This window comes from Sus scrofa, chromosome 6 (assembly GCF_054392235.1).
Source record: "Sus scrofa isolate SSC_HxYL_T2T_F1_AM1 chromosome 6, Sscrofa_HxYL_maternal_Yorkshire_Landrace_v2.0, whole genome shotgun sequence".
NCBI classification, from domain to species: domain Eukaryota; kingdom Metazoa; phylum Chordata; class Mammalia; order Artiodactyla; family Suidae; genus Sus; species Sus scrofa.
The window spans coordinates 81,013,754-81,032,373 of record NC_139388.1 but is presented as its reverse complement, the minus strand read 5'-3'; positions in this window follow the sequence as shown (position 1 = coordinate 81,032,373).

Sequence of the window (18,620 nt, the reverse complement as noted above, 5' to 3'; positions counted from 1 at the left end):
CAGAGGGCTGAGCAGAGGATCGGGGAGAAGCGTTTGCCCAGCTCCCGACTTTCTGTACACAAGCCACCACCTCCCTAGCACTTCATTTTCAAGACTCATTTGCATTCCCTCTGGTGGGGGTGGGGTGTCAGCCCAACTTGTCACCAGGAGGGGGAGGCCCCCTTCATCACCGCCTGGCCTGCATCCACATGCTGACAATCCCAGGACAAGCTCAGCCCTGAGGCCTTGACATAGACTTGATCCTCCCTCTAAGTCCACGAGGTAAAACCTCATTTGACCCATAAGGAATTTGCCCCGGTTCACAGGGTGGTGGCAGAACCAGGCTTGGAACACAGCAGCCCAGGCCCAGAGTCTGTCCTTTTAACCCTGACACCTACTGCCCCTCCAGTGACGAGTGACAGCCAAGGAGCTAGAGGGACTGACCTCCCTCCCCTTCCCCGCTTGGGGTTCCAATGCAAGAGAGGAGGGGGCTTTTTGACTCTTGCTTGGTCTTTATGCCACGAAGTGATATCAGCAGCTTCACTTTAGGAGACCAGAGGCCTGGGTCCTGCCTGAGCAGCCCCGCGGTCCTGCTTCCTAGAGACCACGATCACTGCCAAGATGAAGGTGGCTCCCACCTGGCATCCGCGATGATCCGGGAGCGGAGCAGGACGCACACATGCAACCCTGGGTGAGTCCTCCAGCTGACCCAGCGGGGCAACCACGCCAGCTCCAAAACCTGAGGTTTGCAGAGGATAAGGTCTCCCTTGTGGATTCAAATCCAGGTCTGTCCCACTCGGAATGCCACCTTCCTCCCACCAGGCTCCCACAGCACCGCCTGCCCACTCACAGGCTATGAGCACTTAGCGCATTACTCATCTCACTGCTCTTGGCTTCTCAGCTGCAAAACAAAGATACTATCTCCCTGGCAGGGCTGTTATGAGGGTTAAATGGGAATGGTGTGATACGATATGAAATATAACATAAATTAGGTATTTCATGTAATAATCTGACTATAAATTTATGTCATACAATAGATATAAATACATTTGTGCAATAAATTTTAATATAATCAAATCTATATAATAAAATAAATATAAATATAAATTATATATATAAATTATAAATTTAAGTAATATATTTGAATATAATTAAATTTATACAATAAATATAAATATATTTATGTAATACATTTGACTAAAATTAAATTTATATAATAAAATAAATATAAATATATGAAGTAAGTTTGGATATAGTTAAATTTATATGATAAATATAATATGCATTTTTATAAATTTGAAAATAATAAATTTGTATGATAAAATACATATAAATATATTTATATAAAATTTGAATATAATTAAATTTATATAATAAATATAAATATATTTTAGAATAATATGAATATATATATATATAAAACCTCCTCCACTAATAGAATAAAATAGAATATACTATCCCCTTCTAGAATGTAAACTGCATGACACCAGAGCAACCCCCAGCACTACTAACATGGCACCCAAGCAAAGGTTAGGCACTCAAATGAGATTTATTGAATGAAAATGTGGATGAGCCTATGGGAAGGAGCTGGCACACAGTAGGTTCTAATCCATGGCAGCTCTTACCATTGTTGAAAATAAATCTATGCCCATCACCAATACCAAGATCAGCACCACCTCCCCAGGAAGAGCTGGGTACAGGTGACGCAGTTCTTGCAGTTCCTGATGTGGTCAGCGTTCTGACACAGACATGCCTATTGGCACTGGTGACAGTCACCTGATAGCTCCGTCGGGGAGCTCCCTGGATTCCCTGGAAACCTTTTACCACCTACGCAGCCAGTGGAGCTGAGTCATTGAGATAGTGCAACACTCAGCCCAGCGGATTGACAATCATGAGTTCAACAATCCACCCAAGATCACCTAGCTGGTGACATCATCAAGGGAACTGGTCAAAGAGAGCCATTTAAATCCATTTGACCCCAGTGTGTTTGATGGCCTGTGTGTGTCAGGCTCTGTGCCAGACACATAGGTGGGTCCACCATGAATAGGCCAATGCAGTCCCTGGCTTGGTAGAATTAATCCTCCGTATGTAAGGGCTGGATCAGTATTCCTTGGGGAGGAGACAGGTGGCGCCTTTGCCTTCAATTACTCCCTTCTCTGCCTTCCCCGCCCCCACTCTCCCTTGCTCCAAGGATATCCAGGCACCAGGTCTGTAGCGAGGAGGGCAAGCATGAGATCCACAGTCAGGTTGACACGAGGCAGAACAAGACCTGCCTCCAACCCCAGCAGACCTGGCTCACGCACTTGACCCAGAAGGACACTCAGTACTGACCATCCCACCTTCTAGGCTCCCAACCCCACAGGTCCACAGCCTCCAGGGAGACACACAGGTGAGTACAGCACTGCTCAGCTCCACCTGGGCTGCAGGTAGGTGTAGATAACTGTCTGCAAATCTTAGAAGCCCGAGCAGATGCTGTGGGTCCCAGAGTGCGGTGGAAGCCGGCCATCCCAGAGCTGAAGACACCACCACGGCTTGGTGCGTGAGCAGCCAGAGCAGGCCACCTGCTGGGACCAGAACACCCAGGGACTGGTGGGAACTGGGAGCGGGTCTCCTTTATGGGGGGAAGAGGTGGGGAAGAGCAGGATGAGAGCAGGAGAGGGGCTGGGCTCGCTGGAAAACTCGATTTTGTGGAAATCTGGGTCTGAAATGAAATGAGCCTTTGGGGATGGAATTTAATATTGTCTCAGAGCTTTGTCTTCATTTAGGGTGACGGAATTGCATTTATTGTGGTTTCTCCTTTCGTCCCGCTTACATTTATTTTGGATTTATTCACTTATGATTCTTGCAACAAGAAGTTGAAATGAGTAAATGTCTTCTTTTTTTTTTTTTTTTTTTTTTTTTTTGGCCTGAGCTGCATTAATTTTGGAGTGAGATTTATCCTGCCTGCTGTTCCTTTTATGGTTCCTAATGAACCGCTGAGGCTCTCCCAGAGGCCGCAACCAGACAGGTCAGGCTGGAGCGCTGGGTGGGAACTCCCAGCACACCTGCGACCCAGGAATTTTTCAGTTGTGCTGGGTCATCAGTTCTGATAGGAGGGTGATGGGGTGAAAACATAAAAACCTCTGTCCAGTGAGTATTTTCCTCCAAGGCCTGTCGCTTGATCTGGCCCATGGTGTTATGGATAAAACTGGATCCCCTTTCAAATGTACGTTGAAGTCCTAACTCCAGTACCTGTGAATGTGACCTTAGTTGGAAATAGGGTCTTTACAAAAGTAATCGGGTTAAGATGAGGTCGTTTGGGTGGGCCCTAATCGAACACACTGGTATCCTTATGAGAAGAAGAAATTGTGGACACAGACGCACAGGGAAAATGCTGTATGACAACAGAGGCAGACTGGTCATGCAGCTGTGAGCCAAGGACCACCAGCCACCACCAGATGCTGGGAAGAGGCAAGAGAGGATTCTTTCCAGAGTGTCAGAGACAACAAGATTAGACAGCTTGCTTTAGGACCTCTGGCCTTGAGAACTGCGAGAGAAGAAATACATTTCTGTTGCTTCAAGTCATTCAGTTTGTGGCACTTTGTGATGGTAGCCCTAGGAAACTAAGAGAACAGGGATATGTTTTTGACAAGTGAATGAATGAATGAATGGACATCTTTACTGTCAGTCCCTGCCCTAAGTGCTTGGGATAGAGAAGCCTAAGAGACTGTTCTTCTTGCAAGAAATGTATCTTATGGGTCCCAGGACTGCTTTCCTGTGGCTGTGGCTCTTTAGAGTCTGGAGCAACTTCCAAGAAGTTCAAGGTATACCTGGTTTGCAAGAACTTAAGAGAAGCATGAACCATATAGGAGCCAGGCATGTGTTTTTGAACAAAATGTGTGCAGCTCAGAGAAGCCCTTCTCCCAGGCCAGCCTTTCCAATCTTCTCTTTGCCAGACCTCACTCGGCCTCATCTTCTGGTTCTCCATGGCCTGCACACCCCGAGGGAAATGAGAAAAGCCTTGAAATACTCAGGGAGGGCAAACATCAAGACTGGTGGGATGGAGGACTAGGATATGGTTTGACCCAGAGCAGCAACAATCCTAGGCCACTGATGTTTAGGGGTCATAGGTCTAGGAAGCCTAGAACTCACACCATGATGTTGCTTCAAGTTGCCCGTACTTGGCCCAGGAGCTGCACCTGCCCAGACTGCTCGCTGCCTGCCCCAGCCTTGTGCCTCTTGCTTGCCCAGCTGCCTGCAGGGGCCTCAGGGATGGCTCGTGCTGTTGCCGTGGTCAGAGAGCCCTGGACAGCCTGCCTCATCAGCTCGCGGTGACCTCACCCGAAGCTGCTGCTGCCTCCCACATTCCATCACCACGCCTAGTGCCCAGGGGACGAGATGGTGTTTGTGACGGTATAAACGAGGATGTGTGCGTGAGAAAAATGAGTGCTTGGAAGGCCAGGTTCGGGAACCAAGGTGTGAGTGAGAATGTCCGTGAGTGGCTGAGCGAGTGAGCGAGGCAGTGAATGAAGCAATGGGAGTTAGGAAGGGATGGGAGGTGGGTGGAGAGATGGTCTTTTCCCTGAGGTGCCAGTGGCACCCTTGTCCCAATTGGCCAATGTAACCTCTGCTCATCAGGAAGCTGGGAAGCAGAGGATTGGAATGGGGTGTCTGACTTAATACCCCGCCCTCCAGAGAACAACCTTCTTACCTCAAGGTCACATGTGGTGCTGGAGGAGGGGTCAGGCACAGGGTGAGGGGGCTGCTGGCCTCACAAGGACGGCTTATACCATTGTTCCAGGAGTTCTCAGGAATAAACATCATTCTCTTCCATGTGATCAAAAGCAAAAATAAACCTGACATTGTTTCATGCCATTTTCTCGCATTTCCCCTGGGGGGAAGGGCTCCTAGGGCACCTCTGTGCTCAGGTAGACTTGCCTAGGTGTTTACATAACAGCCTATCCTAACGTGAACTTCTCCCACCAGGCACACGCCTGCCTCAGCCAGACAGTTGGCCCAACTGGGATTTTTTTTTTTCTTTCTGAATTGGGCAGAAACTTAATGGAACTGGGTAAATCGACAAGTGACGTCTGGATTAGGTGGCCGCAGATTTTTCTTCTGAAGAAAGGACATGGCATGTGAGCCTACAGGCTAGGGCTTCACAACTGTCCCTGCCCTGATGGCTGATGTTTGTCCCCCTGCCCCTTCTCTGCCTTGGCATCTCCCTGCTGCCTGGAGCTGGGTGCGGGCAGGCTGTGTCTGCCCCTCTCTCTCTCCCTCCTGGGCACCTTTGCCTACATGGGCCCCACAGCCCAGAACCCCTGCTTTTTTCCCACAAACCTGAATCCTGCATGATTCAGGATTCAGCTTCACGAATTTATGATTTATGAATGTGTGATTCTTAGCATCATCTTTCCCCGCACGGCAGGGTACCTGCCCTCGATGAACTCACCATAATAGATTAACATTTACTGCACCTTTACTCTATACTTTGTATTAATCACCTAAATTATCGCATTGAATCTTCTCAACAAACCCATTTTACAGATGAGGAAACCAAGGCACGCAGGCATTAATTAACTTGCTCATTGGTACAGAGCTGGCAAGGGATTGAACAGGATTTTTAAGTCCAGGAAGGTTTAAGCCCAGGGAGCAGGACATGCAAATGAATCCCAATGTTCCATCAAGTGTTTCCTTAAGCGCTGCTTGCTCTGGGGATCTGCTGTATCTTTCTTCTCTTTACGTCCTTCCTCTGAGTTCCCGGCACCTTGAGTAAGTCTCTATGATACGCTCCATGCTGTGGACATTACCTGCACATGTGGTGGTTAATAGTTAACTGGCTGTGAGGTTCTCGGGGACAGAGACTGTGTTGGATCCATCTCTGTACCCTAATACCCTGATATGTTAGGGCTTGAATTTCATGCTGGTGACGAATCTCCTCACGGCACCTGGCCCTGCGCTGACACATAATGGTCAGAGAGGGTCCAACAGGAGCCGGTGTCACAGCTGGTCCTTGTTAGAGCTCGTGGTTGTCTGCAACAGAGAATCCAGCTGACCAGGCTTCAGAAGCCCAGGAGGTGTACAGGTTCACAGCTGAGCAGTCCAGCCTGGCTGGCAAGGCCTCTCAGTTCTGTGTCTCCCTCTTGGGTTTTCTACAGTCAGGCAGATTTTTCCCATGAAGGCTCAAGGTTTGCCTCCTTCTGGGTTCAAGTCCATAGAATGAGTGGTTCCTATCGAAATCCCAGGCCTGCCTCTCCAAGGCCCAGGCCAGGTCGTGTGCCTGAAGCTGGATAAGCATCAGTGAGCAGAGAGATGAGGTGCATTGGGCGTTTCAGTTCAGGTCACATGTCCACCCAAACGCTGGCCTGAAGACCTGAGTGGAAGGAGCGATGGCTTCCCCACCATCCAGGGAGGGGAGAGGGTAGCCTTGCTGATGGTGAACCTGAGTCCCCATCTTAAACCCAGGCTGTCCCTGTGTGCCCTCAGTCCTGTGACACCATCTCTCAAGGGGAGACCACAGCCCCCCACAGAGTGCAGCTCTGAGTCATAATCAAAAGCCAGGGCCTTGGCCTTTCAGGTGGTGGGACAGGCAGGCTGGGCTGGGTTGTGACCTGCCCTCACCCGTTTGTACCTGCTGTATATGCAGAACGTCAGTGCAGAAACTGACCAACTAGAGGGTGAGATTCACCAACTGGCCATCCCTTCCTCTCTTCCCAGATGAGTTTCTTGTCCAGGTAGGACAGGTGGAAACAGGCCTGGAGTGAAGAAAACTAGCCTGTCCAGCAAACTCATTCTTCTCAACTCAGCTGGATGTTATTGCAACACGTCACCTTAGGAGGTGCTGAAGGCTTGGTCAAATGAGGTGGCATGCAGGCCAGATGGCCATTGGACTAGAATGCTTTAAAGCTGAGAGGAAAATATTCTTCATTTCCTATGCCAATCCACTCAACTGGTGGAAGGCATGATGAGCACTAAATGTTTTTAAAAGTTGCATTTTGAGATGAAGTCTAGCTCCATGGAAAAATGTTCCATCATTGATTGGTGATGTCTGCAATGGATACAGAAGGGGTAGGTGGCATTGTGATCATTTTGGATTTCCGATCCTGCCGTAGAAGTGACATTGAGTGAAAGTCTGGGCTCTGAATCCTACAAGGTCTTGGAAAGTGTAGGCTTTTGTGATTCCTTTTTTTTTTTTTTTTGCACCCCTTACGGAGCAAGTGACATCAGAATTATCATTTTTCTTTTTTTTTTTTTTTTTGTCTTTTTAGGGCTGCACCTGCAGCATATGGAGGTTCCCAGGCCTAGACCACAACTCACGGCAATGCCAGATCCTTAACCCACTGAGCAGGGCCAGGGATCAAACCTGCATCCTCGTGGATGCTAGTCAGATTCGTTTCTTCTGAGCCACAATGGGAACTCCCCAGAATTAACATTTTTAACAGGCAGACTAGACAACAAATGCTCGGAGACCTTTTGACCTAGTGTCCCAGTGCCAGGCCAGCAAAACTGGATGAGAGTCTCCTATCTGGCCAGTCCCAGATCGTAGATGCCAGACTCAGGAACTGCCACCAGTAGGTGGGGCTTGAGCCAGTTGGGCAGCCCTGGGTTTCTGTCCTCACGCTGCCATTTATGTCCTGTAGGGCCTGGGTTAAAACTGCCTCACCTCTCTGAACTCTGTTTCCTCAATTGAGAAATAGGTGGCAGTTATGAGTAAATATTGCCTAGCTTAAAAAATTTACTGGGGCTTCAAAATGGGGTGACAAAGACTGGATTTACCCTCCTGCTTAAAGCAAAAAAAAAAAAAAAAAAAAAAAGGGCAAAATTACTGAACAATGATTTTCAAGGCCCTAGGCATCAGGAATTCCCCTGTGGCTCAGCAGATCCAGCCTTGTCACTGCAGTGGCTCTGGTTGCTGCAGTGGCACAGGTTCGATCCCTGGCCTGTGAGCGTCTGTGTGCTGCAGGAAGGACCCCCTCACCCAAGACACTGAGCATCAGAGAAGGAAGGAGCTTAATCCCCAAGAAACAAGAAATGCATGAGGCAGATCCTTCACCAGCCTGGATCTCTACCCTGAGAGAATTTCCAGACTATGAGCGAGGCAAAGATTTTTCAGATACAACATCAATAACATGATCCATTAAAGGACAAATTGAAAAATTGGGCTTTGTCAACATGAAAAACTCATGCTCTTTGAAAAATACTGTTATGAGAATGAAAAGTCAAGACAAAGACTGTGGAAAAATATTCACAAAGCATTTATTGCTAAAGGACATATCTGGAATACATAAAGAATTCTCAAGATGCAATAGTAAGAAAATAACACAGTTAAAAATGGGCAAGAGATCTGAACAGACTTTTCACCCAAAAAGATGTCTGGATGGCAAATAAGCACACACACACAAATGTTCAATGTCATTACGCATTAGGGAAATGCCAATTAAAGCCAGAAAGGGGGAATTCCCACTGTGGTGCAGCAGAAATGAACCCGACTAGTATCCACAAGGATGTGGGTATGCCTGGCCTTGCTCAATGGGTTAAGGACCCAGGGTTACCATGAGCTATGGTGTAGGTGGCAGATGCGGCTCAGATCTGGTATTGCTGTGGCTGTGGTGTAGGCCAGCAGCTACAGCTCTGATTTGACCCCTAGCCTGGGAACTTCCAAATGCCATGGGTGCAGTCCTAAAAAGCAAAATACAATGCAATACAATACCAAATGAAAAAATAGCCACAGAGATACCAATGTACTTATTCCAATGGCTAAAAGTGAAAGATTGACCATACTGAGTCACAAAGCATGAGGATGTGAATCAACAGGAAATCTCATACCCTGCTGGTGGGAATGTGAAATGCTATACACTTCAAAGAACAGTTTGGTGGTTTCCTAATTTAAGTGTGCAGCCACCATACGATCCAGCCATTCCTAGATATTTACTCAAGAGCGAGGAGAGCATGTGTGCATACAAAGACTTTCACATAAACGTTCAGAGCACTTTATCCATAATCATCAAAAATTGGAAAGATCCCATGTCGATCAATAGGGGGATGGATAGACAAACTGTAGAATAGCCACAAGATGTAATTTTAGCCATCAAGAAAGAGAACGAACTGCTGATACATGATACAACCTGGTTGAATCTCAAAATAATTATACTGAGTGAAAGGAGCTACACACACAAAAATAGTGTATACTGTATGATTCCATTTATTTAAAACTCTAGAGAATTCAAAGCTGTCTATCTGCAGAGAGCAGATCAGTGATTGGGGATGGGAGGGATGAGGAGGAGGTGGAAAAACAGGAATTATAAAGGGGCACAGGAAAATTTTGAAGCTTGGTGTATCTTTTCCTTATCTTCATTGTGGTGATGGTTTTATGAATGTATACATGTCAAAATATATGCAATGTGTTGCTTTAAAGATATGTAGTTTCTTGTGGGTAAATTATAATTCAATAACACTATTACCAAATGGGGGAAAAATAAAAGTTTATGGAAGTTATTAAATGATGTAATATGCAGTAGTTCCCCATTCATCTCTGTAGTGTTGATGGAACTTTCATTACAAAGGATGGAGATGGGAGGGTCTGGCTTCAACCAAACCATTAAGCACTGACCAGAGCCAGATGAGACTCTCCTTCCCTTTATTATTCTGCTCCCACGCAGGAGGCCCCTCAGTAAGAGAGCCGGTGGCAGGGGAGGGAAGAGGAGGAGCTCTTGGAGCAGCTGTGATTGAAACACCGGGCTTGGCCCGGGCCTGACTCTTGTGGCAGAGACCCTATTTAAGGCCACCTGCTCTCCCTCTCCAGGGGAGGTTGTTCATCCTGGGACTCCCTCCACCAAGTATCCCCAGGTGCCTGAAAGACATATTCACCTGAAAAGGCTGCTGATGACTCATGGCATCCAGGTAGGATGCATCCTACTTGCATGTCCACTGACACCTAACTGAAGGGCTGGTCCAGGGGGCATCTCCAGGTACTCCTCAGTGTATGGGCTCCTCTGAGCCCAGACAGATGGGTGGGGTTTAGGAAGAAAGTTTCAAGGTGAGAACAAGAGCTTTAAAGCCAGAGAGAAAATCCTGATCCAGAGCTGATTCTGCTGGGAAAGCCTTGGTGCCTCATGGGTAACACAGGGTAAAATGCACTCCTTGGAGGGTCATTTTGAAGATAAAATGCAAGTAAATATCTGCAGAAGATCAAGATAAATCTACATTCAAGAAGAGGTGCTGTAGGCAGCTGAAAAATACTCCCCTCTGCACCAAAATCGACCCACATCAAATCTCCCAAACATATGATGGAAAAAAAGGCCTTGCAGATGAAATTAAGTTAAGGGATCTTGAGATGATCCGGGATCTGAGTAAACCCTAAATTCCATGATAATTATCCTTTAAGAGAAAACCAGAGGGAATAGAGATAGAGGAGGAGAAGGGGGTGTGGAGGTGGAGGCAGAGACTGAAGTGATGTAGCCTCTAGCCAAGGAGTGCTGGCAACCACCAGAACCAGAATAGTCAAGGAAGATTCTCCCCTAGAGCCTCAGGGGAGTGTGCTTCTGCAGACACTTTGATCTTGAACTTCTGGCCTACAGAACTCTGAGAAAATTAACAGAAAAATAATTCTGTGGGTTTTTTTTTTTTCTTTTTAAAGCTGCACCTGCAGCCTATGAAAATTTCCAGGCTAGGGGTCGAATCAGAGCTGTAGCTGCCAGCCTATGCCACAGCCACAGCAATGCCAAATCTGAACTGCATTTATGATCTACACCACAGCTTGCAACAATGCCAGATCCTTAACCCTCTGAGCGAGGCCGGGGATCAAACCTGCATCCTCATGGACATTAGTCGGGTTCTTAATCCACTGAGCCACAATAGAAACTCCAATTCTGTTGTCTTAGGCCACCCAGTTTGTTAATTTGTTATGGCAGGTACAGGAAGCCAATAGGGGAACTTTGAGGCAAAACAAAAAGTAGCACTAATAGCCAGACTCCCCTAAGAGCCAAACTGGGGGTTCCCAAATTCAGCACCACTGACATTTTAAGGCCAGGTCATTCTTCTCTGTGGGACTGTCCAGTAGGATGTAAGCAGCATCTCTGGCCTCTACCCCCTGTATGCCAGTAGCTACATTACCTTCTCCCAGTTGAGACAAACAAACATGTCCCCAGACGTTGCCAAATGTCCCTTTGGAGAATAAAATGACCCCCAGTTGAGATGACAGAACCACTGCTTAGGTCATCTCATCTGCCTCAATTTCAGCAGCTACAGAAAGGAGGCTGGGGTCTTGGGGGGTCGTACAAGTATCTATCTCATAGGGCTTCCTCTTCAATGACAATTGATTGGGCACCCATGTTCCAGGCACATAGTAGGCCCCAGGGCCCCAGCAGTGACCTAAATGCATGTGATGTCTACCTCATGAGTTACAGTTTAGTGGGTTGTGTTAAGGATAAATTGAAATAATACATTGAAATGACCTGATGCAAGCTTGCCCTGTAGTAAGAATTCAACAAATGTCTCTTTTTAAAGTTTACCATTTAAATTCGGCATCATTTTTAGCATAATCCTAATTAGCATTATAAACACTGAACACAATGCCTGGCACAGAGTAGGGTCAAAATAAGACAGAAACAGTGGATAAAATAAAAAGGTATGTGGAGAGTACTTAGCAGAGCACCTGGCCTACTGTAGATGATCAGCTGATACTGGCTTCTTTCCTATTCTTCCAAAGGCACATGGGAGTTGGTACAAGTTTTTTGGAGGAGAGCCCAGATCTCCTGCCTCATAGTCTAGAATAATCTGTTTTGTTTTATCATTCACTGAGGTCCTATCCTACCCTCTGTACCAGCCAGGGTTTCAGAGAAGTACTACTGCATAATAAATAGCACAAATTCTCAGTGAATTCCAACCATAAGCATTTATTCTCATGCCCATGAGGTTCAGGTTTGGTTGTGGTTGGGCTGGTCTAGGCTGGACCTGACTCAGCTGTGCCACTCCGACTGCAGGTTGCTCTCAGATCTGGGCCCTGGGTCGTCATCCTGGAGCCTAGCCTGATGGGATAGTGGTCATCTTCGGCATCTTCTGCTTATGTCAGGCCACAAGAGCACAAGAGATCAAGCCAACTGACACATGCATATTATAAGTTTAGGTCATGTCTACCAGCTCTGCCTTGGTCAAGCAAGCCACATGGCCAAGTTCCTCATCAGTGGATGGGGATGCTCTGCCACAGTGGAAGGTGAACAGTATCTGAATGTCCATTAAACAGTCACCCAAAGTGACCCATCTCCCTCCAAGAAGGACTTGCATTAAAATACCTGAGCCTTAAAGAAATAAAACAGAGATCAGCAGGTCCAGGCACAGCTAGGATTCTGGAGGAAAACGGGTGGGGGTGGGGTGGGGTCGGGGGAGAGCAGAAGGGGATGGGGAGAGAATGGGGGATGAAAACAAAAGAAACTGGAAATGGCACTTGGTGTCCCAGGGCCCGAGTTCCACTAGTCCTGACCCGAGAGGCTGGCTGTCCCCTGCCTCTGGCATCCTTTTTCTGCTCTGCCATCATCCGGCTCAGGACCACAGAGGTTCATTTCACTTGCATCTGTTATCAATACCTAATTAAATCTAATTTGGGGACAGAAAAGGAGAGAGGAAGAAAATGCAGCCAAAATAATAAATAGGGTCTAGCTGCGATTGATCACCCCTCGACCACAAGCCAGGCAGGGCTCCCAGGCCAGGAGCTGAAACCCCCCCGGGGACTTTTTCCATTGTGGGAGTTAACCTATGTGAGTTTCAGAAATCATTGGAATAGGCTATGTCTCATTACCACGTGTTGTGATGCAAAGGCTGTAGACCTCCTTTCCCTCAAATATCACTGCACCTCACCCACCGTATTTTTTCAGTCTGAAATGCCACATCCACTAGAACAGTCCCTTGGGTTCAACTTCGCCCTCTGTAGGTAGGATATGGAAGTACAACACTTTATACCATCTCCACTCCTTTTGAAGTAAGAGTGCTTTACAGTTTGCAGTGTTTCCATCTCTATGATCCCAGATTCTTCACCAGTAAAACTTAACAGATATGTATCATGTGCACATCCTGTATCAGACACCTTGATAAGCATGGCGATGCCGCAGTGAACGAGATGCCTATATGTTCAAATGTCCAGGTCTTGTGCAGGATACAGGCATTGGAAAGAGACAATGAACATATCCTGTGACTAGTGCTATGCCAGGATGCATGGGGTGCATGGGAACCCAAAGACGAGGTAGCAGGCATCAGAGTGTGCTTCCTGGACTAGGTGACACTGAGTGAGTGCTGGCCAAATGAAGAAATTAGAAGAAGGGGCAAAGGAAAGGGGAGGCAGGAGACATTCTAGGTAGATGGGATAGTTGTGGTTGCCTCACAGGGACCTCACACACCAGGTGCCCAGCTCAGGGCCTGGTACACATTAGGAACTCAGAAAGTCCTAGCTCTCTTTACCCTTATGTTTACACCTGATCATCATACATCTTCCCAGCCACCTTTTGAGTTGGGTGGGACAGGAACTCATTTCTTTATCATCCATGTGGGGAAACCAGAGCTCAGAGGAGGTGAACTTGCCTCTGGTCACAGAGCGGGCTAGTGGGGGACTGGTCTCCCTCAGGGAAGTGGTTTCAGCTGGAGCCATGGGAACTGATCACAAGGGTCAGAAGACTTGGGTCATAACCTTGGCTCTTCCAGGAAACTAGCACCTGTCTTTGTCAGGTTGCTTCCTGTGTCTGGCCTCAGTGGTCCTGACTGGAACATGAGTGGGGCTGAACTTAAACATTGGGACCCCTTCCAGCCCTGACACCCCGGGATGCTAAGGTTTACTGCAAAAAAGGATGAATTTGAGGCTGCTGTGAAGAAGTGAGCCTGGTCCTTGCTCTCTCCAACCTTTATGGTTGGGTGGTAAGTATTTCCAATACCTCTTCCCACGTCCTTCCATCCTTAAGAAAAGAGAGGCAGGACAAGGCCTCTGGAAGGCAAAGTCGTGCCATCATGATCAGATTCTTAGCCTGGACTATTGAAAGTAAACTACTTTCCACAAACCATGGTGCCCATCCTCAAACTGCCCAATAGTCCAGAGTGGCCCAGTATAATCCCTTATCCTCTAAGCCTCAGTTTTCCCATCCATATATAAGGAAGTCATTGTCACTTCTCCTCCCAAGTTTGTTTTGAGAATTGGCCCATGAATGAGATGGTCAGGTGGCCAAAACCTCCCTAAACAACTGGAGATAGTCTGCCCCCTTCCTTCTGCCACCACAGGCCTGGGTTCTGTCCCTTTGACTGCTTAGGGAGACACCGTGCCTGTGACTTCTTGGACAGAAAACTCCAGCCAGAGCCTTCAGCTTCAGGAGGCTGGGATTCGGGGGCAATCAGAGCAGAAAATCTCTTAAGGGCTACACTAGAAAGAGATGGAGATGTCAGGTACCCTTGGTTTAGAGGGACAATGGGGAATCAGACTGGCCATCTCTCTGCTCTTTCCCACAACCAGGGGCCTCAAGCATCCCTGAGTCAGCATAATAGTTGACACATCTGGTTGAAAGATTCAGCTGGTCTTCCAGATGTGACCGACCATTGGCCACTGGCCATCTGGCCCTCAGAACCCTCCTGGCAGCACGGAGGGATGAAAGCTCATTTCCCCCGCACTTCATCTGCTTGATGTGCAGCAGTCTACACAGAGCACGCTTCTGGAGAACCAGGGACACCTCATGCTGAAGTCAATGAACAAACATGCAAGGCCTAGAGGGTAGAAAATGAACGCCGTCAGCTGCCTCATTCTGATAAGTTGTGAACCACTTAGCCACCCCCCACTCCTTTCAGCCCATCTCCTGTTTTTCGCTGTCTTTGCTGAAACTGCCAACCCTCCTCCCGTGCCAGGGGTGGTGGAGAAATGTCAATGGGGAAACAAGAAAAGAAAAAACAAAAACTGATGGCTTTTGATGCCCGCTAACATAAATTCACATGTTACGCTTGTTTTTCTTTTCCTGGATGGAAGAATCCATTGAATTGTTTCTCCTAGAGAAACAAGGGTTGGGTGCTATGCTGAGCGCTTTACACGCTTTATTTCATTTAATCTTCAAGGCTGCACCAGAAAGTTGGTACTATTCAATGCACCCTTTATGGAGGAGGAAATTGAGGCACAGGGAGGTTAAGTGACTTGCCCAAGGTCACACAGCTATGGCGGCAGACTGACTTCAGGGTTCATGTGCTCCTGCCCCAGAGCACACAGTTTCTGCCAGATGGGTCAGTGCAGAGAGGAATGGTCATTTATTCAAGCAAATGCTATCCGTGAGTCTCCCCAAACATACCAGAGGATGGCTCCAGTTTTAACAAGCCCCACAGGTAAAGTTACAACAGCACTGGGATTAAGGAAAGGCAGATAGAGCAGGACCGTGCAGAATCAGATCTTGCCAATACTTAAAATTTTGATATTTTGTTCACCATGGATTTTTGCATTAAATTTAATAGCTTAAAAGATATATTGCATTAAATTATTTTTGCCTTGATTACTGAGATATTTGGAACCCCCTTGAATTTTGCCCTTGTGCCCCCACCCCCAGCCTCATCCTGAGTCTCAGAGTCCCTACTTTGTGGCCGCAGTGGGTCAGGAGTGGATAACAATGAGCCCCATCCTTAGGGAGCTGACAAGGTCTTGGGGAAATGAGGAAGCTTGTTGCCTGGGGAAGTATACAGCAGGTGTGATTTCTGGGGAGAAACACCAACTAGCTTTAAGGGCAGAGGATGTCATGTCAGCAGCGGGTCTGAGTCCTGCCTCGGCACCTCACCAGCTGGAGAAGCTTGGGCAAGCTTGAGCCTAGTTTCCGCATCATTAGAATGGGTCTAGGGATAGCACCTAGCTCACAAGTGGGGCAGGCAACAATCCATGCAAAGCACTTAGAACAGGCTCCATGCAGAGAGCAGCCTCACAGTGTTAGCCGCTATTATAAAAATAGGGGTAACGATTCTGTGAAAACCTGAGCACCTGGTAAAAGTGAAGGCAGAGAGTTGGAGGGGGCTGGAGAAACCTGCGGGTTCTGCATGGAGGAGGCGGGACTTTGGGCAGAGCTTGACCAATAGTTTGGACTGGAACAGGTGGGAAGGGGTGGTATTCTGTATACGGGATGCTACAGCCTCCTTGGGTAATTTGATAATTTTCTAAAGCAATTAATTCATTTTTAATTGGGGTAAAATACAGCAGGAAACTGACCATTTGAACCATTTTAGGCGTGCAGTTCAGTGGCATTACACATATTCACTCACACTGTTGGTCAGCCAACACCACCATCCATCTCCAGACATTTTTTTCATCTTGCAAAACTGAAACTGTATACGCACTGAACACTAACTCCCCAATCATCTCTCCCCCGGCCCCTGGCAGTCATGATCCTACTTTATTTCTCTATGACTATGACTGCTCTAAGTACCTCATATGAGGGTAATTGTACAATATTTGTTCTTTGGGGACTGTTTGTTTCACTTGGCATAACGGATTCAAGAATTTTCATCTTGAAGCATGGTGTCAGCATAAAATCTGATAATTTTTCAAGTCCTGGAAATGACTTGGAAATGGATGGCTGGATGGATGGACAGATGGATGGAAGGAAGGAAGAACAGATGGAAAGAAGGACAGATGGATGGATGGATGGATTCCTGTATGGTTCGATAGAGAAATAGATGGTTGGGCAGATGATTGGATGGATGGAAGGGTGAATGCCAGCACTGGTATTCAAGTGAGAGGGTTGAAAGAGAGATGGTAAGAGCACATAGTACAACCCTGGAGTAGCTCTACAACCCTGGAGTAACTCTGCAACCCTGGAGTAGCTCAGAGCTACTCCAGGAGGACAAGACTCCACCCAGGACACATAGACAAAATCCCACCGGGAAGGCATGACAGTACCAGCTGATGACATCATAGACACCGCCAGACCTCACAGCAACACTATAGTCAGGTGATAAGGATGCATAAGGAGCTTTTTTTTTTTTCTTGGGTGAAGGAAAGAGGAGAGAGGCACTTGAGACAGAGGGTGTGTGTGTACAGAAGGCACAGAGGCAGGAAAACATAGGTCAGAGCCCACGTTTGTCTAAAAAAAGTAACTTGGGCCTCTAGGATAGGCAATGATAGTTAATAACCATGTCAGACACATTGCTCCAGCTCTTTGAGCCTCAGTGTTCTGAGCTGAGAAATGGGGAGGGGAGTGATGACATCAACCTCTGAGTGTGGGTTTGAGGGTCCAGTAAGAACAAGAAGCATGAAGCTCAAAGTAAGCTCTCAGGAAAGCGCCGTCTCTTCTCTCTCCCATCCTCAGGCCCCTTTCCTCCTGGGGGTGTTCACTGGCTAAGGCCAGTCCGGGAGGGGTCTTGTTGCACCACGGAGGGGACCAAACCCCAGAACAGCTGTGCAGGTGACTCCCTCCTAAGATGCCACCTCCACTGCCAACTGGCTGAGCCTTCTCCATCCTTCTCACCCCCTTATTATTCTAACGTGCACCTGCCATCGCTTTATTCATGAAGATTTGCATTGATTTTGCCATAAACTGTTATGAATTCAGCTTGTGGAAAAAATAACATTGATCCCACTGCCTCATAATGTGTCTCTGAGCTGCAGGATGTGCTAATGGTTTCCCCCAAGATTTATGCAGGGAGCAGGGGATGTGACTCCAGCCACCCACTCCATGCCACCACCTTCTCTCTCCAGGTTTTCTTTGGTAACGTTGACCCTTTGGTTTAAAATGGGGGGTGGGGTTCAGTGACACAGCCGAGGGGCCCTGCCAGCTGCCACCTGCTCGCTGCAGGGGAAGGAAGGAGAGAGGAGGACAGAAAGGCTGGGAAGGGAGTGAAGATGGAGGTGGGTGATGAGGAGGCTTGCTGAGCGAAAAAAGGAAGGAAGATAACATTCACCAAACACCCTCCAGGCACCAGGCGCTTTCAACATTCCTTTCCTTATGTGAACTTCATAACAATAAAGCTGGTGTCATCCTTTTACAATGGGTAAAGGACACCAAGGCTCAGAGAGGTTGAACCACATGTAGAGAATCTCACGCTATTATATACAAGGGACTGAGGAGCCAGTATGATAGCCCACCTGGGGCCAAGATGCCATTCTGTCCCCTGGGCACGTGGTGAATGTTATTGTCCAGCAACTAGCTTGCAGTGTGGTGGTGCAATTGACTTCTGCCCAAGGACTGGGCAGAGGCGATGTCTGTTACTCCCAGGCCTGGCCCTTAGAAACATCTTCCATCTCCCTCTTTCCCTCCTTGGAGACTACAGTCAGTGTGGCTGCAAGATGGAGAAGAGCAACTCAGGTACCATCGGATTGTAATATGAACAAGAAATAAACAACTGTACAAAGTCACCAAGGTGTTAGCTGTTGGCATTCATCACCTAACAATGATAACTGATCCTGATATGTGCCAGCGCCAAGGTAAACATGTTATATCGTTCGCTCATCGAAACCTCACAACAACCCTAAGGGGTAGGCATTGCTATTACCGTTGAGGAGACTGGCACCCACAGAAGTAACTTCCCTGTTCAAGGTCGCACAGGTGCTAAGTGGCATGATCAGGATTCAAGTTCAGGCAGTGTGTTGCTCACACCCAGGTTCACTTTTCCCTTTATCTTGCCGGAACGTTCCCTATTCTCCCGGAAGGAGGCAAAGTGAGTGGGAATCG